Here is a 20,249-nt window from a genome sequence, read left to right as displayed (position 1 = left end):
GGCATACATACAGACATAACTCATTTTGGTGTGGCAGAAATGAAATGAGTTTTCTTAAAATATTCAGGGGGGATAAAAGGAGGGAATAGTCAAAGCCAGGCTGGCAAAATGATCATTGTTGCAGGTGGTTGATAGGTACATAGGGGTTCATTATATTATCCTCTCTATTTATAGGTATATGCTTAAATTTGTATTAAAAATTGAAGGAAAAGAGAGAAAAGAGAACAACAAACAGGTATGTGAAAAAAAGACACAAAGTACAAAACGGATGTATTAATGGCAAATGTGAGGATTCCTAGATTTGAGTAATTTCCCTGCCAAAGCATTTGGGTCAGAACAAGAAGGGATGAGATTGTGTTTTTTTAATTCAAAATATTCTGACATTCCAACCTCCTTGCTACCTTCGATTATTCTATGTAATAATAATTTCTATCTAGTGAAAATTAAGATATGATATTTAAAAAGCCAACCTAATACAGCTCAGTTCTAGACATGGTAGATGGGTTCTTACCCAGGAGTCATTCAATACCCTCTCTTCCCTTACTTTTTCTACTTTAGAAGTTCAAAAGCAAAACCCCTTTTCCTATTGTCCCTCGCACCTAGAGATGACCAGGTAGCAGAATATTGTCCAAACAGATATCAACAGGAGTTCCCTGAGAGGGACTTCAGGAAAGCTCATATTTGTTTAAAAAAAAAAAAAAAAAAGACAGGCTCAGCTTTTGCCCCTCCTGTTCCTGCACCCCTTCCACCTCTTTCTTTCCCAGAGAGTAAACTTGAAGCCTGAAATTGCAGCACTCATTTGCTCATTTGGTGACCAGGAGTGGGCAAACACAAGGACAAAGGCCTACAAAGTAAGGTAAATGGAGCAGATGGAAAGAACTGCAGTTCTTGCCAGTATTATTGAGTCACTACAGCGACACTAAATTGCCCCTCTAAACTTTTTGTCATGTGAGAAAAATAAAACGATAATTAATACAAAAAGTAGATTCTACATTATGAACTCAGGAACCAAAAAGCTCTGCTCTGGATCTGACTCTGTTACTTACTACCTGAGTGACATTGATCATGACATAGAGTTCTATTCCCTCCTTGTTACTCAAGAGAACAGTTGACTTCTTTAGCCAAGAGTTATCCTATGAAATAATGCATGTAATATATCTTCATACGTGGTAAGAGGGTACATCAATGGAAGATGTTGCTTATTTAATATGCCAGGTGATTGATACATAGGACACACAGTGACTCCACAGTTAAATATAGCAGTGCTCAGGAGTCTGCTTTCTGTTCAAAGAAGAATTTGCAGACACTTTCTTTGACTGGCTTAATTTCAAACTTCTTGGTAATTCTGTTCTGAAGTTAGGAACTTCCAAGATAGGGGACGTTTGTGTTTGTGTATTCCAAAATGTATTTGCCCATGTTGGGTTGGCCAGATTGAGTTGGCATGTTCTTGGTGAGGTATACAGTGGAAGGGGGCCAGTTTCCTGCTTCACCTAGGCTAGGCTTTCCTTTTTCCTAGAAAAATGAGAGGCTCAGGAAAGCAGCCATGCTCACCACTATACCACCATCACCACCAAGAAGGCTCAGGAGATTCATTCCCAAATCTGGAGGATGCTGTGGGGTTCATGTGCGGGAGAAGATCTCCTGATAAAGAGGTTAAAGGCCTATCATATCTCCAAAGAAAGAGGTTAAATGATTTGTGAGCTTGGTAAATGTGGAAGTCAGGATTTAATGTATTGACATTGATTTGCTTAACTCTGTGGGGAAGGATATAGTCATCTGGGCACGCTATTTTGCTGTGGGTTACAGGATGATTCTTTCAATGAAATAGTCTCCACCTCCTCCTAAAAGTATGTATGCCACTGTACATGTACCCCACCTTTGTCTGCTGGAAGAACATATCCTCAGTTTTTTAAGATTCAGCTAAGTGTCTCTTCCTTTCTGAAATCTTTACTGACTTCACCATTATGTATTCTGAAGTATATATAGCATATTGTTGTACATTCGCCCCTGTCTCCTCTTTGCATTTGGGCATTAGACGGTGAGCACCAAAGGACAGGGGCTCTGTATTATTTGCTTTTGTATCATCGGTATCCATTATAGTATCTGTCCTATAGAAAACAAACCTTAAGATTGTTGAAGAACTAAATTCATTGCTAAGTGAACGAAAAATGGGATTGAAAAATGGGTAAATGGTTGTATCTCTCAACTAGTGACCATTAGCCTGGCAGTTTTTCCTGTTGTATAAGGCTCAAGAATCTCAAGCACCCCACTTCCCTGTGGGTAAAGACTGTCAACTAAAAGGAGACAGAAAACAGAGTGTGACAAAATATTTGTATCATTCTAATTTAACTGAGCAGATTATCTAAGGTTTCCAGTTATCCAAGGTAGAAGACCATTATATTAGGACAGATCATTTAGAGTGGATATCTGACTCAGATTTTTAGTATGAAAGAGAAGGGCAAGGATTGTAATCTTTTAAAAGATTACAAATATTCAATCCTTGGTAATACAATGTTTTTATTCCTTTGTCTAAGAATATGGGGGACTCTTTGATGAAAGACTTGTTAAAACATACAGCAAGTTTTGAAAGAATTTGAAGGTGAATAAATAAAGAAATATTTATTCCCTCTTTTAAGATTAAAAGCAATTATATTTAACCAACAAGGAAAAAAATTCAGCTAAAAAATTCCCATGCATATTTTTCTTTTTGAATTTAATTTCTACTAATATTATGACTTAGAGGATATCCAGGATAAAGGTAACCTATCATCAGGGCTCTCTTTCAGGGCAGAAAGAGAACATATAAAGACTAGAAATGAAAAAAAAATGAAATTAAACAAGGCTTCTACTTAATCTCTGGATTCTTTCACTTAGCATAGTGTTTTCAAAGTTCATTCATTTGTATCATGCATCAGTACTTCATTCCTCTTTGTGGCTGAATACAATCTCATTGTATAGATGTACCTTGTATTATTTGTCCATTCATCTGTTCATGAATATCTGAGTAGCTTCTGCCTGTTAACTGCTATGAATAGTGGTGCTAAAAACATCCATGTACAAGTTTTTGTGTGGACATATATTTTTATTTCTTTGGGTATATACCTAGGAGTGGAAATGTTGGGTTATATGGAATCTCTGTGTTTAAATCATTTGAGAAACTGTCAGATTATTTTCCAAAGGAGCTGCACCATTTTATACTCACATTAGCAGTGTAGGAGGTTCAATTTCTCCACATACTCACCAACACTTTTGTTATCTGACTTTTTGATACTTGCTATCCTAGTGCCTTTGAAGTGGCATCTGATTGTGCTTTTGATTTGCATTTCTTTTGTGACTAATAATGTTGAGTAGTTTTTTTAATGGCTCATTAGTCATGTGTACGTTTTTCTTAGTGAAATGTCTATTAAGATCCTTAGCCGATTTTTAATCAGGTTATTTGTCTTTTTATGATTGAGTCCTAAGTGTTTTTTGTATAGTCTTGATAGAACACCCTTATCAGATATGTGATTTACAAATACTTTTTTCCACTCTGTGGATTAGTTTTTCACTTTCTTCATGCTGGCCTTTGCAGAACAAAAGTTTTTATTTTTATTTTTATTTTTTCTTGTAGCCATTGCAATTTTGGTGAAGTTCAGTTTAATCTATTATTTCTTTTGCTCATGCTTTTGGTATCATATCCAAAAATCTGTTGCCAAAGCTAAGGAAGGTCATGAATATTTACTCCTATGTTTTCTTCTAAGAGTTTTATGATTTTAGCACTTATATTTAGGTCTCTAATCCATTTGGGGTTAGTTTTTGTGTATGATATGAGATAGGAATCCAACTTCATTCTGCACATGAATAACTAGCTGTCCCAATGCCATTAGTTGAAGACTATTCATTTCTCCATTTAATAAACTTGCTACCCTTGTTGAAAATCAATAGAACACAGATGCAGGGGTTTATTTCTTGATGCTGAATTTATTTCTGGATGTTTATTTCTGGAATGGAATTCTGAATAGACGTCTATTCCTTTGATCTGCGGGTCTACCCTTATGCCAGTAGCATATTGTTTTGATTACCGTGGCTTTGTAGTAAATTTTGAAACCAGGAACTATGAGTCCTTCAACTTGGTTCGGTTTCAATATTTGTTGGCTATTTGGGGTTATTTGAAATTTAATATGAGTTTTAGAACCAGGTTGTCAACTTCTAAATAGTATCTATGTTGAATCTGTAGATGATTTTAGGGAATAATCTTAACAATGTTAACTCTTTTGATCTATGAATATGAGGTCTTTTCCCATTATTTAGATCTTCTTTAATTTCTTAATACATTGTATTTTTCAGAATATAGGTTTTGCACTTCTTTTATTAAATTTATTCCCTGGTATTTTATTCTTTTTGATGTCGTTATGAATGGAATTTTCTTAATTTCATAATTTAGATCATTTGCTGCAAGTGTAAAGAAGTAAAAACTGATTTTTGTGTATTGATCTTGTATTCTGCAACTTTAATAAATTCATTTACTAGTACTAATAGTTTTAGGTGGATTTCTTAGGATTTTCTATACATAAAATCATGTCATCTTCAAATAGTCCTAATGTTACTTCTTCCTATCCAATCTTGATGTCTTTTATTTCTTCTTTTTTTTTTGTGCTAATTGGCCTATGTAGAACCTCCAGTGCAATGCTGAATACAAGTGGTAAAACAGACATCCTTATTTTGTTCCCGAACTTAGGGAGAAAGCATCCAGTTTTTCACCAGTAAATTTAATATTAGCTGTGAGGTTTTCTTATCTGTCATTATTATTTTGAGGATATTTCCTTTTATTCCTAGTTTGTTGAGATTTATTTTTTGTCTTCTTTTTTTTAAAATCATAAAAATGTGTTGAATTTTGTCAAATGCTGTTTTAGCATCCATTGGGGTGGACTTTTTTTTTTTTTTGATATGGTAGAATATATTAATTGATTTTTAGATGTTAAACCAAACTTGCATTTCTGGGATATATTCAACTTGGTCAGGGTGCATAATTATCTTTATATATTGCTGGGTTCAGTTTGCCAATGTGTTAATGATGATTTTTGTGTCCATATTCATAAATATGTTGGTCTGTAGTTTTCTTGTGATTTTGTTGTCTGTTTTTGTATCAAGGTAAAACAGGCTTCATGAAATACATTGGGAAGTCTTCTCAGCATATTAATTGTAAGAGTTTGTAAATAATTTCTATTGATTCTTTTTTAAATGCTTGCTAGAATTCATCCATGAAGCAATATGGACTTTGGCTTTTTCTTAATGGGTAGGTTTTGAATACTGAATTAATATTTTAATTTGTTGTAGGTTTATTCACATTGTTTATTTCTTCTTGAGTCAGTTTAGGTACTTTGTATCTTTCTAGGAATCTGTCCACTTCATATAAATTATCTAACTTGTTTGCATATAATTGTTTACAGTATTTGTTTTAATACTTTTTATTTCTGTAAAGTCTGTAATAATGTCCCATCTTTCATTTCTCAATCTTGCAATTTGAGTCCTCTCTTTTTGTCTTACTCAATCTAGCTAAGCATTTATCAATGTATGCTTATAGTCATGATATCTCCTCCACTATAATTATAAAATGCCTTTCTTTATCTCTAGTAACATTTTCTGGTTTAGTCTATTTGGTCTAAGTTTTTAAAACCACTTCGGCTTTCCTACAGTTGCTGTTTGCAAGATATGTCATTTCCATCATTTTACTTGTAGCCTATTTGTGTCTTTGAACCTAAGTATATCTTCTTTTCTAAACATACACATGGATAGTGTTTTCTTTATTAAAAAAATCCAGCCTGACACTCTGCTTTCTGGTTGAATTAATTCACAGACATTTAATGTTTTTATTCATGTATTCGAATTCACATCTTACATTTTACTTTTGTTTTCTATATGTCTGTTGTCTTTTTTGATTCTCAATTCCTCTCTATGGTTTTCTTTTGCTTTAAGTGAGCATTTTCTAATGTTGCATATTAATTTCTTTAATAATTTTTTCACTATATTTTTGACTTAATTTGTAGTGGTTACTCTAGAATATACTATATACATCTTAACTGATCAAAATTAGCCTTAAACTAACCTAATTCCAGTGATATATAGCTTTATTTCATTTTCCTCTTTTTTGTGGTGGTGTTCTATGTATTACATCTATTAATATTACAAACCTCAAAATACATTTCTATAATTATTATTCTACCATATGTAGTCATTTTCTTAGCCCATTGCAGCTTTACTCTCCCTACCTCCTTGGTACTATTATCAGCAAATATATTATGCATATATTACAAAAAGGATGTTACATATATTAAAAAAAGTTTTTACAATTTCTCTTAAATCCATCAGGAGAAGAAAGGAAAATATGCATTTATAGTGTCTTTTATACTTGCATAATTACTTTTACTGGTACTCTTTGTTTGTGTGACTCCACATTGCAATCTGGTGTCAATTGCTTTTAGCCTGAAGAATTTCTTTTAGTAATACTTACCAGGTGAATTTGCTAGAAACACATTTCCTCACCTTCTGTTTATCTGATAAAGTCTTTATTTTGCCTTATTTTTTAAAAGCAGCACACTGTTTTTCTCTTATTGCTTTGAAGAGTTATCATTATCTTTCACTTTTAGCATTTTTACATGATATGTCTGTGAGTCTCTTTGTGTTTACCCTACTTGAAGTTTGTTGTAATTATTGTCAATAAATGTAAGAAGTTTCAGTCACTGTATCTTTAAATATGTTTTTCTCCTTTCTCTCTTTTATTCTGATCATCCCATTATATGTATATTGGTACACTTAATGGTATTCCGTATTTCTCTGAGCATCTATTCATTTTTCCTCATTCTTTTTTCTGTCTGTTCTTCAGCTTGCCTAACTTCTATCAATCTATTTTTAAGTTCACTAATTCTTTTTCCAGTTCAAATCTAATATTACTTCTAATAAATGTTTTATTTCAGTTATTATAGTTTTCTGCTCCAGAATTTTCATTTGGCTCATTTTAATGATTTGTTTGATATTTGTTTTGACCTCAGGAGCATTCCTTCAAGTTGTCAGATTGCCTGGTTTTCTCCTGCAAACTAGTTGGCCTACAAACTAGGCTGTATCTTTATCAGATCATAAAACTCTTCCCAATATTTTTTCACTGCAACCTTCTCTGTTCTTGAGATTATCCTTTGGCTTCAACTTCTTCACGTTTTGTTGAAAATAAAGTCAGCCATTTTGGGAAGAATTTAGAGTTACTTTGTGGCCTATTTCTCCTACTAGGCAAAATCTCTGGGTTAAGGCCCTAGAACTGAGAATTGGGACACTGACAAGATTCTCTTTGAGTGACTTTCTTGTTTCAGCAACTGAGAACTTGATGCAGGGAGGGAGAGCTGCGCAGCCTGAGGTCACTTTAGCTGTCCAGTTGTAGAACAATTATCACTTCAAGTTCTGGGGCAAGGGCTATAAGGATCTCAGTATTCCCAACAGGCAGACTGTATATTCCATGAGTGGGGATTGAGCAGAGAAAGGGAACTGCTATTCTTGTCTGTGTTTACCCAGGTCTTAGCCTCAGCAATAGGCACTTGGAGGTAGGATGAGAAACACTGAAGTACTGCTCCTCCTGAGAAGAAATTCCTCTAGATGGAGAGTGGGAATGGTAGAATCCCTGTATTCTTGGCTCCAGAAGTCTGGAATGGAGGCTCTACCCTGCTGAGCTGGGTAGGGAGAGAGATGGGACTTGCTTTGTTCAAGTACCACGGACTTGCCTTTCTTACTGAATGTTTAGAAATTTCTTTGAATTGATGTTTCTTCATTTGCTGTCTGCCTTTAGCACAATTTTCAAGGGGTCTTTAAAAACATAATTTTTATCAGTTTCATTGGAGTCAGTGGAGCTCCAAATACTGTCATGCCAGAAGTTGGTCTTTAGCCTAAACTTCTTTTATAACCCATAGCAGGTTTTATATACGGTGTGATCTCCTCAAGGCATAAAAAATGTATTAGATCTTAATGCCTAGGGTAGTCCTTGGTATGCATTAGATAATCAATTAAATTTTGTTGAGTTACATTTAAATAAAGCATAATCACGTCCTTATTTTTACATTTTGAAGTCTTCAGAGTGGTTGCATTTTTGCTGTTTAATTTTGTCACCAAATCTTATTTTCATTTACAAATTAGAATACAGAGTCAGAGACGTAAAATGATTTACCTATGAATGCATGGTAAGTCAGCGAATTTTTCAAAAGACAGCATACTCATTTTTTCCCATAGCTATTAACTTTTCCTTTTTCCCCATTTATCTTAAAGATAAGTCATGAGTTAGAGAAATCTGTTTCATAAACAGCAGAAATATTAGTACTTGCTGTAAGTATCAAGGCCTGAAATTTGATCTTCCCAGTCCAAAAATTATAAGGGATGTTTTCTATGGCTCTCAACACATCTGGTGCATAGGTAAAAGCTGTACATCCCTAAAACTGGAAGCAAGAAGCTTTTCATTAAAGAGTTTGCTAAGCTAAGCATATATTTTCTCTGTCCACTAACATATTTCTACAAATTTTACTTGTCCATATTGTTCCAAAAAAAGCTTGGAGAATATAACTAAAGGGAGTTGCAACCAGGAATCCCTCTCAATACAGGGAAAATGATGAAAGTATTAGTTGACAAAGCCAATCTAACTAAGGATTTATTTTGGCCAAAACTGACTATTTGTCTACCTTACAAGTGAAGTGAAATGACGAATCAAACTGGAGGCCACTATTTTCAGCAAAACAATCAATGCAGAAACAAGAAGTCAAATGCTGCGTATTATCACTTGTAAGTGAGAGCTGAAAAATGTGTATGCATGAACATAGAATGTGGAATAATAGACACTGGAGATTTGGAAGGGTGGGAGGGTTGGAAGGGGTGGGAGATGAGAAATTACTTGATGGTTACAATGTAATTATTCAGGTGATTGATGCACTAAAAGCCCAGGCTTCACTACTATGTGATTTATTCATGTAAGAAAACTACACATGTACTCCTTAAATTTGTACAAATAAAAAAAAAAAAAGGAAAAAGGAAGCAAACAAACAAAAAATAAAACTGAACTAAAAAGGCATGCATGGTCAGACCCCAGAGTTGTTCTTGGGATCACCTGGGGAAATAATGCAGCAATTATCATATCAGCCTTCATACTTACAATGGACAACTAATTTTTAAGAATTATCCTATTTCCAGGATAAAGTACACATCTTTGCCAGTTTAAGCCTCCAAAGACATGCTTTTATCAAGCACCTTCAGCTATCCAGACTATAGGGTTATATCATCTTCTCAATTTTTGCTGTAATTCTTACTTTTGGAAATTTCCACATCGTTGTTGGTAGTATTCCATTATACGGGATATACCATAGTCTGTTTAACCATTCACCTACAGAAGAACATCTGAGTTGTTTTCAGTGTCTAGCTATCACAAATAAAAGTACTGTGGACATTTGTGTAAGGTTTTTATGTGAACATAAACTTTTCATTTCTCTAGGACAAATGTCCAGCATTATGGTTGCTGGGTCATATGGCGGCAGTATGTTTAATACTTTAAGAAACTTCCTGTCTTCTAGAGTGCCTATATAATTTTACATTCCAACCAGAACATATGATTGATTCAGTTTTTCTATAACCTTGTAATCATTTGGTTACAAGCTATTCTGGTTAGTGTATATCTCATTGTGGTTTTAATTTGCATTCTTCCAGTGGCTAATAATGATCAATTTTTTATGTGCTTATTTGCCATATGCTCTTTGATCAAATGTCAATGTTTTTCACCTGTATTTTAATTAGATTTTTTAAACTGTTGATTTTGAGTTTTTAGATATCAGTCCTTTGAAAGGTATATTACTTGCAAATATTTTCTCCTGTCTATAGATTACCTTTTTATTTATTAAAGAGTCTTTTGGCTGGGCATGGTGGCTCACACCTGTAATCCCAGCACTTTGGGAGGCTGAGGCGGGCGGATCACGAGGTCAGGAGATCGAGACCATCCTGGCTAACACGGTGAAACCCCATCTCTAGATAAAATACAAAAAAAAAAAAAAAAAAAAAAAAAAATTAGCCGGGCGTGGTGACAGGCACCTGTAGTCCCAGCTCCTCAGGAGGCTGAGGCAGGAGAATGGTGTGAACCCGGGAGGCAGAGCTTACAGTGAGCTGAGATGGTGCCACTGCACTCCAGCCTGGGCGACAGAATGAGACTCCGTCTCAAAAAAAGTCTTTCACAGAGGATCCGTTTTAAATTTTGATAAAAATTCATCAATTTTTATCATTTATGGATTATTTTTGGTGTTTAGTTAAGAAAAACTTTTGCCTAGCTCTAAACCCTGAAGATTGTTCTTATTTTTTTCTAAAATTTTTATATTGTTATATTTTACATTTAAGTTTATGGTCTATTTTGAGTTATTTTTTTGCAGAAGTTGTGAGACTTAGGGTGAATTAGCTTCAAAATATTAATTGGAGGTGTTACATCTTCTTCTGTTTTATGACAGAGATTGTGTAGAATCGGTGTGAATTTTTCTTTAAGCGTTTTGTTGAATTTTCCAGTGAAACCATCTGTGCTTGGAGATGGTTTGGGGGAGGAATTTTAAAACTATATATTCAACTTTATTAGTAGTTATAGAGTTATTCAAGTAATCTGTTTTGTGTCAGTTGAGTTGTGGTAATTTGTGTTTTTCAAGGAATTGATTCTCTTTGTCGGTGGTATTTTTAAGTCCTATCTCTTTGCTGATGTTATATCTAGTTATTCTATCAGTTTTTGAGAGGGGTGTTGAAGTCTCCAACTGTAATTGTTGATTTGTCTGTTTCTTCTTTCAATTCTAAGAGTGAGTCTTGGCTTTTTGTACTTTGGTGTTCTATTGTTAGACGTATACATATTTAGAATTGCAATATTTTCTTGGTTGATTGACCCTTGCCATTCTCTGTCTCTGCTGCTTTGCTTTGCTTTGAAGTCTACTGCATCTGAAATAATTATAGCCACACTTGCTTTTTTTTTTTGACTAATGCTTGCATGATGTGTATTTTTCCCTCATTTCTTTTAACTTTCCTATATTGTTGCATTTGAAGTGAGTTTCTTGTAGAAGGAACATGTCTTTTAATCACCTCTGCCCATCTCTGGATTTTGATTGATGTATTTAGGACATTTACCCCATTAAAGCAGGTATTAATATGCTAGAGTTGAGTTTCTCTTTTTTTGTTGTTTTCTCTTTGTTTTCTTTTTCATTTACTGTTTTTTTCTGCTTTCCTTTACATTTATGAAACTTTCTAAAAATTCCATTTTTATTTATCTTTAATGTTTTGAATGTATTTATTTTAGATGTTATTATATATTATATATAGATAACTTATAACAGTTTACTAGTGTCATCGTTTTATTTGTTTGAGTGAAATTTGGAAGCTCTACCTTTCTTTATATCTTTTTACACTCCCACATTTATATTACAAGTATCTTAAGTATTTTTTTCTACATAGATTTAAAATAATACCAGTTTTATAATTTTTATTTCAACTATCAAACATAATTATAAAACAGAAGAGGAGAATAAAATTGTATTGAATTTACTTGTAGTTTTATTTACCATGTTCTTCCCTCTTTCCTGATATTTGAACATTCCTTTAAGAAAAAAAAAACTATTTCCTTTCTGTTTAAAGAACGTCATTTAGCTGGTCTTTTAGGAGACGTCTACCAGCAAGCATTGCCTCTGTTTGTTTGTTTGTTTTAGTCTACTAATGTATTGATTTCCTGTTCATTTCTGAAAGATATTTTCACTAGGTATCACTAGTGAAATTATTTCCTGTATCACTTTAAAAATTATCTGCCACTTCTTTCTATCTTCCATAATTTCTAGTGAGAAATCCACTGTCATTCAAGTTTTTTTCCTTGGAAAGAAAAGTGCTATTTCTTTCTCACAACTGTTGAGATTTTTTTCTTTTCCTTTAGTTTTCAGAAGTTTTACTATGTAGCTTTGTATTGTGTGTGAGAGACTATCCTGTTTGGGATTCATTCAGCTTCTTGAATTGTAGATTTACATCTTTTGTCAAAGTTGGGCAGTTTTTGGCCATTATTTCTTCTATTTCTAATTTCTCAGCATCATCCTTTTTCTCCTCTCCTTCTGAGTCGTCAGTGACCCAAAGTCAGATTATAGTTCCACATGTCCATGAGGGTATACTGTTTTCCAGTCTATTTTCTCTTTGTTGTGTAAATTTGGTAATTTTTATATTTTTCTTCTGATTACTTTCTAATTTACTAATTTTTCCTCTGCCTCCTCCATTCTGCTGTTGAGCTCATCCATTGAGCTTCTTATATTACAATATTTTTCAACTCTAAACTTTTCATTTGTCTTCTTTATATCTTTTATATTTTTGCTGAGACTTTGCATGGTTTAATTGGTTTCAAGCGTGTTTGTAATTTTTCATTGAAATGTTTTCATAATGGTGGCATTAGATTTTTTGTCGATTATCCTAATATATTTGTCTTCTCATTGCTTGCATCTTGGATTGTCTTTTCTTTACTCAGAGATCTTCCTAGTTCTTGATATGACAAGTGATTTTTGACAGAAATATGGACAGTTTGAGCTTTATATTATAACACTGAATCTCACATAAATCTCTCTTTTAACTTGATTCCTCTGACACGATGCTGGTGGGGATGGGGAATTGCTGACTAATTATTACCAAGTGGGAGTAAATGACAAGGTTCCCTACTAGACTTCCATTGACACCAGAGGAATGGGTCTTCATTACCGCTGCTTGTAGGTAAGAGAGTTGGCTCTCAATAGGCCTCTACTGATACTCCCTACCGGGAGAAGTTATAGTGACTCATTGTACTAAATGTTTCTCCTATGGTGTCCATGACACCATGAGGGAGAAGTAACACCATTACCATTGGGTAATGGTGAAAGTTCTGCCTCTCTCTATGGCTCCACAATTACCCTAGTGAGGAGAAGTAGGGATGCCTCATACTACTTGACGGGTATGTAAGTTCATGCTCTCCAAGTGGTCTGTCTCCATTGACCCTCACTGGGACATGAGATGGTTACAGCTGGTGACTGTGAAGGTCCCAACTCCCTACTCAGTCTTCTCTGGCAGCACCTTGGTAGATGTTATGGGACCTGTCATGACAGACTGGGGACAATGAAAGTCTAAGTGTTCTACTTGGCCTTTGTTGGCATTTGTTGAGGTGCTAGTTAGCTGAAGTAAGAAGTTATTGTGTAAAATTTTTCTATCTTTCCACTCAACTCCTTTATTTGTCCTTTGACCAAAGTGAGCAGACTTGTGTTAGGGCTTTTTCTCTTTTTTTCTTCTTATCTCTGGCTTTAAGTTTGGGATATATGATGTGAAGAGAACAGAAGGGAACTCATTATCACGTCATTTATGGGTTTTAAGACCCCCTTACTAGCCCGCTTTCTTCTCTCTATTTCTCAGAGTTTTATGTTCATTTTTGTGTAGTGTCTTGGGTTTTTAGTTGTACTTAGTGTGAGAAATAGGGAAAAGTATGTCTATTCCATCTTTTTGGAAGGAGAAGTTTCAACCACCTATGTCTTCATAAGTATTTACTCATTTTTCTACCAAAAAGTACACTGTAAAACAAGTGGTGTTTGCCCTATGGCTGGGGGAATCAAACGCCTCATCTGTTTAGTTAGCATTAGGTTTGACAAATACTTCCAGGAAGAAGACAAATGAGAAAATAGAAACAAAACAAACAATCAAAATAGATTGCAACTTTAAAGGATGATATATAAATTTGAGCATAATAGGTGCTATTTAGAAATTTAAGTTAAAAATTATTTACGAGTCTGTTTTATCAGAGACTAGTATTGCAACCCCTGCTTTTTTTTGTTCTCCATTTGCTTGGTAAATCTTCCTCCATCCCTTTATTTTGAGCCTATGTATGTCTCTGCGTGTGAGATGGGTCTCCTGAATACAGCAGACTGATGGGTCTTGACTCTTTATCCAGTTTGCCAGTCTGTGTCTTTTAATTGGAGCATTTAGTCCATTTACATTTAAGGTTAATATTGTTATGTGTGGAATCAACCCAAATGTCCATCAGTGACAGATTGGATTAAGAAAATGTGGCACATATACACCATGGAATACTATGCAGCCATAAAAAAGGATGAGTTTGACTCCTTTGTAGGGACTTGGATGCAGCTGGAATCCATCATTCTTAGCAAACTATCACAAGAACAGAAAACCAAACACCGCATGTTCTCACTCATAGGTGGGAACTGAACAATGAGATCACTCGGACTCAGGAAGGGGAACATCACACACCGGGGCCTATCATGTTGAGGGGGGAGGGGGGAGGGATTGCATTGGGAGTTATACCTGATGTAAATGACGAGTTGATGGGTGCAGCACAGCAACATGGCACAAGTATACATATGTAACAAAACTGCACGTTATGCACATGTACCCTACAACTTAAAGTATAATAATAATAAATAAATTTAAAAAAAAAAAGGATAATGAGAGAATATTATGAACAACTTAAGTTTTCAATATCAATGTCATATGATGATCTAAAGTCATCAAAGTCATATTTTTAAAATGATTTATAAGATTGTATATAGAATAAAAGATTTAAAATAAAAAAAAAAAATTATTTACGAGCTTTTTGGCTTTTTAAAATCATGTTGTGCTATGTTTTGGTTTTCAATCCAGGGGTTAAGAAAATATTGCGAATCCTGGCACTGTGGCATGCACCTGTAGTCCCAGTTACTTAAGAGGCTGAGGTAGGAGGATCACTCGAACCTAGGTATTGGAGAACAGCCTTGGCAATATAGTGAGACCTTGTCTCAAAAAAAATAAATAAATAAAAAAAATTAAAAATATGAGAATTCCTGGACATAGCTGTAGATTTTGTGTCAAGTCAGAAAGATTGTGGAAGCATCAATATTATAACCAACCCTATGATACTTATAATTTAATAGACCTTGGGATTTGGTAATCATTTCCACTGGAATGATTTTATTAATTACCTTAAATTTATTATTAAATATTATTATTTATTATTTTTATTAATTACCTTAACATTTTATTAATTACCTTGAACTAATTAAAGTTTCAATAAAATATTTTAATGCTCACATTTTTGTATGCTAACATTCAAGGTTGAATTCCACAGAAAGTTAAGAATTGTCAGTTTACTTCAATTATCTCCTTAGATAACATTTTTTGTTAAATTTGGCCAAATCTATGTCATTATTTAAAAATAGTTAATCTACAAATTACAGGTCCACACTTTCTTATGGCTTTCTTCTAAAAAATATAGGCCTGTACTTTCAATTTTAATATCTGACTTGAAGATCAACTAGGTGTCAGGTACAAAACTCAACATCTATTCTAGCTTCTTTTCTATTTTTTTCTCTGCCCTTCTTATTTCATTAATTTTCATGATCACAACTACAATGAATAAGCTTTGAAGTTTTAAATCTCTGTTTCTCTTTACTACACTCTTCCTTGTGTACTCTACAGTTCTGAGTGTATTTGACCTTTTCTCTAGGAACTACTGCAGTGGTCTCAAGTAAAACAAATCCTAATCTAAACTTCTTAGCTCTCTCCCAATCAAACCATTTATCATTGTATTATTGATTCATTCATTACAAATGGTGGTACCACTCTTTTCAGTCTCTCAAACTGGAAACTTCAGTGACATTCGTTCATTCTCTACCCACTAAACATTTAAGTCACCACAAATTCCTTAAGCTCATTACAAATATCTCTTGAATCCAGTAGAATTTTTTTTTCCAACACTGTTCCCATGATGTCCATTGTCTCTTTCTTGGAAAGAGCTTCTGCTCTGATTTTTCCAATATATCCCAAATGAATCCCATATAGGCTTATTTTCCCATTCATCTCCATATATTTTCCTATTCATTCCAAATGAATCCTATATAAGTTCATTTTCCACTTGAGTTACATTTCTAATGTATGAATTCATAATGACATCATCATCAACAATAGTAAATCTCCACATTTATTGTTCTCCTAAAAACATTTCAATCAAGGTTAAATTTCCTCTGCATTGATGTACCATCCAGTTACGTTTCTTTATAGTAGAATGATGTATAATCCTTTGGGTATATACCCAGTAATTGGATTACTGAGTCAAATGGTATTTCTGGTTCTAGAACCTTGAGGAACCACACTAGCTTCCACAATGACTGAACTAGTTTACACTCCCACCAACAGTATAAAAGCGTTCCTATTTCTCCACATCCTCTCCAGTATCTGTTGTTTCCTGACTTTTTAATGATTGCCATTCTAACTGGTATGAGATGCTATCTCATCATGGTTTTGATTTGTATTTCTTTAATGACCAGTGATGATGAGCTTTTTTTCATATGGTTGTTGGCCACAAAAATGTCTTCTTTTGAGAATTGACTGTTCATATTCTCTGCCCACTTTTTGATGTTTTTTTTGTTTTTGTTTTTGTTTCTTATGAATTTGTTTAAATTACTTGTAGATTCTGGATATTACTCCTTTGTCAGATGGATAGATTGCAAACATTTTCTCCCATTCTGTAGGTTGCCTGTTCACTTTGATGATAGCAAAGATTTGGAACCAACCTAAATGCCCAACAATGATAGACTGGATAAAGAAAATGTGGCATATATACACTACGGAAAACTATGCAGCCACAAAAAAGGATTAGTTCATGCTCTTTGCAGGGAAATGGATGAAGCTGGAAACCATCATTCTCAGCAAACTAACACAGAAACAGAAAACCAAACACCACATGTTTTCACTCATAAGTCGAGTTGAACAATGAGAACACATGGATACAGGGAGGGAAACATCACACACTGGGACCTGTTGGGAGTGGGGGGTAAGAGGAGGGATAGCATTAGGAGAAATACCTAATGTAGATGATGGGTTGATAGGTGCAGCAAATCACCATGGCATGTGTATACATATGTAACAAACCTGCAGGTTCTGCATATGTATCCCAGAACTTAAAGTATAATAAAAAAAAAATAAATAAAAGAAAGGCTCTATATGACAGCTTAAGGGGATTAGAATTTACCAGAGCCAATGGGGAGCCAGAAAGTTTTTTCAAACCAGTAAGTGAGAAATTTGAGGTAGGAGGGAGCTTGCTGTTGTTATTGATACTAATTTGTGATTTAGTCAATATTTTGGTTACTTTACTGTTAACCATCATTGTCTCTCTTTTCTCTAATGGAAAAATAAACCACTAGCCTTGTAAGACTGTAGTTTTCATTGATGTATTGAAAGATTTCTTTTCCTAAATCCAGCTAGGTTTTAATAGTCAAGATAGCTGTCATATTTTCCCTTAACAATGTCTCTTTATGTTAATTTATTCTCCATTTTGATTGTTACTATTCTATTTCAGGCCCTTATCACCTTACATCCAAATAGCTGCAGAAAGAGAGAGAAGAAGAAAGGAAGTAAAAATGAAGGAAGGAGGACTGGGACTGTGTTCAGATGCCCTCCCTAGAGCAATTAAATCAGAATTTCAGAGAAATGGTCAAGGTATTCACAATTTTTCTATGTGCCACCAGGGTTGAGAGCCATTGCCTTTTTGGTCCCTTTTAATTAGATTAATTTTACCTCTAAACCTTAACATCAAAACTCAATTAACCTTTTTAAAATGCAACTTTCAGTGCATGTTTTACTCCTAAATTTCCTCAGCCAGAGACTGTAGATAATATACCATTTTTTTTCTTTCATTATCTTTCATGGGAAAGACAGCTCTATTGACAAAGCTGTATTAATTTAATCTAGTTCTAAGGCTGGTACTTTCCTGACTTGGCTCATTCTCTTAAAAATCTAAGCATGCTGTAGAGAGTAGGCTTCTCCTGCCTCTGGTGTCTACAGTGAATATTTATGGAGATAAACTTCCAAAATTTTCTTTGATTCTTCTGACTTTCAATTTTCCCTCATGTCAACCTATGTGCTTTTCTATCTGACCTTTCTCCTTCAGATTGACTGAATGACATTTAATCACATCTTCCTCTTTTCTGTGAGGTCTCCACAGATTGATGGCTACATAACCATAGCCCTAATTTTGCAGGGCTACACAAACACCCTCATCTGTATACTGCTCTTAAAGACAACCCCAAAGCAAGGGTACCTGAAAATAGTCAAGAAAGATTCCAGGCATGGAGCTAGGGACAAGGCACAAAATGGCAAATGAAGCATCATTTCGTTTATATATTAACATGAGTGGGTCTAAAATGTAGCTTCTTTGTGTATGTGAGATTGTGATCTCGTCTTCCATGACTGCGTGCCATGATTCTAACAACATGTATCATCCTCCAATACCTGCATTCATTTTTAGGAAAACAAGTTTTATTTTATCCCAGTGGCATACTAGCTAGTGAAACTCTGAAGTCATTTTCTTCTACTCTATGATTAAGCACTGAGGTGTCTGGAAGGAAGTGGAACCCTTCAACTTTGCTGGTATTCTTAGATGGAAGCTTTACACATTTAAAACACTAAGCCTCTCAGTCCACTGACTGGTGCTACTTGGATCACCAGTCCTTGGTGAGATCCAGTCCTATATCCTAACACTGGGCATTATGTTTTTTTCTGCATCCTATCCTATTTAGATTGGGCATCCTTTAAACTGGGATCTTGCTATGTTCCCTGTTACTTGTTATTCTTCAACTCTCTGTTGTGGAGGAGCAGACAATTATGCCTCTTATTATTATTTTAATTCTGTAATAAGCCCAGTGGTATAAATATATTCTCCAACTCTGTGGCTTGCTTTTTCACTCTATTGATGATGTCACTGATTTTTTCCCTAGTGCTTTGAATAGCATCTGTATATCTTGTGGGTCTCATTTTAGATGTAAAGTTCTCAGAAGAACCTTCTTAGATTATTTAGGATTGTGTCAATGAAGCATTTTAAGCAAAGGCACAATATGAGATTTACATTTTTAGAGGATCATTCATGCTGTTGTCTTAATGATAGATATAGGAGAAAAGTTAGCATTCTATTGAACAATTCTGAAGATATCTTGGTTGATTATGGCTTAAGATCATGGCAGCAGAGGTAAAAAGAAGTCCTTAGATCCTAGATATATTTAATGAAGAAATTTGAGAGTTGATGAATTAAATGTAAGAGATTGAGAGAGGGTGGTTATATGCTTACCCCATAGATTTCTAGTTTCAGTAAGTATTTGGATAGATAATACAATACAATCACATGTATGACTAGGACTGAGTACACAATAGGATCTTGGCTCACTGCAACCTCTGCCTCCTGGGTTCAAGCAATTCTCCTGGCTCAGCCTCCAGAGGAGCTGGGATTACAGGGCATGTGCCACCATGCCCAGCTAATTTTTTTTTGTATTTTTAGTAGAGACGGGGTTTCACCATGTTGGAGAGGCTGGTCTTGAACTCCTGACTTTGTGATCCACCCACCTTGGCCTCCCAAAGTGCTGGGATTATAGGCATAAGTCACTGAGCCCAGTCAACAGTAGGTTTTTAATATAATATTTATTTGAATAAGTGAGTGAATGGATGGATGAATAAACCATTTCTGATCAGAAGAATAAATGAAGATTTCATGGGGTAATTTCATTGTTTTGAATAAGATTTCTAGGTCTTGAAGCAGGGGTAGGATTTAGACAGGTATGGATCCAGTAACAAATACAAATGCCCTGAATTCTTGAGTGAATGAATGGTAAAAGGGAATGCAGAGGGGCCGGGCGCAGTGGCTCACTCCTGTAATCCCAGCACTGTGAGGCCGAGGTGGGTGGATCACAAGGTCAGATTGAGATTATCCTAGTTAACATGGTGAAACCCCGTCTCTACTGAAAATACAAAATATTAGCCAGGCATGGTGGCGGGAGCCTGTAGTCCCAGCTCTTTGGGAGGCGAGGCAGGAGAATGGTGTGAACCTAGGAGGTGGAGCTCGCAGTAAGCTGAGATCATGCCACTGTGCTCGAGCCTGGGCGACAGAGCGAGACTCCGTCTTAGCCTAAAATTTCCTTAAGCTGATAAGGAACTTCAGCAAAGTCTCAGGATACAAAATCAATGTGCAAAAATCCCAAGCATTCTTATACACTAATAACAGACAAACAGACAGCCAAATCAGGAATGAACTCCCATTCATAATTGCTTCAAAGAGAATAAAATACTTAGGAATCCAACTTACAAGGGATGTAAAGGATCTCTTCAAGGAGAACTACAAACCACTGCTCAATGAAATAAAAGAGGACACAAACAAATGGAAGAACATACCATGCTCATGGATAGGAAGAATCAATATTGTGAAAATG

At 34.8% G+C, this 20,249-nt stretch overlaps 1 long non-coding RNA gene across 9 annotated transcripts in view; it reads left to right on the top strand.

Annotated features, from left to right (window-relative positions):
- The window catches only part of LOC102125250 (uncharacterized), a 43,093-nt gene that overhangs the window by 1,643 nt on the left and 21,201 nt on the right, over positions 1 to 20,249 (top strand). For 8 of the 9 annotated variants that reach the window (XR_012422461.1, XR_012422458.1, XR_006691726.2 and 5 more), the window contains exons 2-3: positions 175 to 235; positions 17,354 to 17,493. This is a non-coding gene — a long non-coding RNA (uncharacterized lncRNA). The remainder of the gene's footprint in view (positions 1 to 174; positions 236 to 17,353; positions 17,494 to 20,249) is intronic. The other variant, XR_012422462.1, reaches the window with a different exon arrangement.

The sequence above is a fragment of the Macaca fascicularis genome, chromosome 13 (assembly GCF_037993035.2).
Source record: "Macaca fascicularis isolate 582-1 chromosome 13, T2T-MFA8v1.1".
Lineage (NCBI taxonomy): Eukaryota > Metazoa > Chordata > Mammalia > Primates > Cercopithecidae > Macaca > Macaca fascicularis.
Note: the sequence above shows the minus strand (reverse complement) of the source record. Positions and strands in the feature narration are given on the sequence as shown.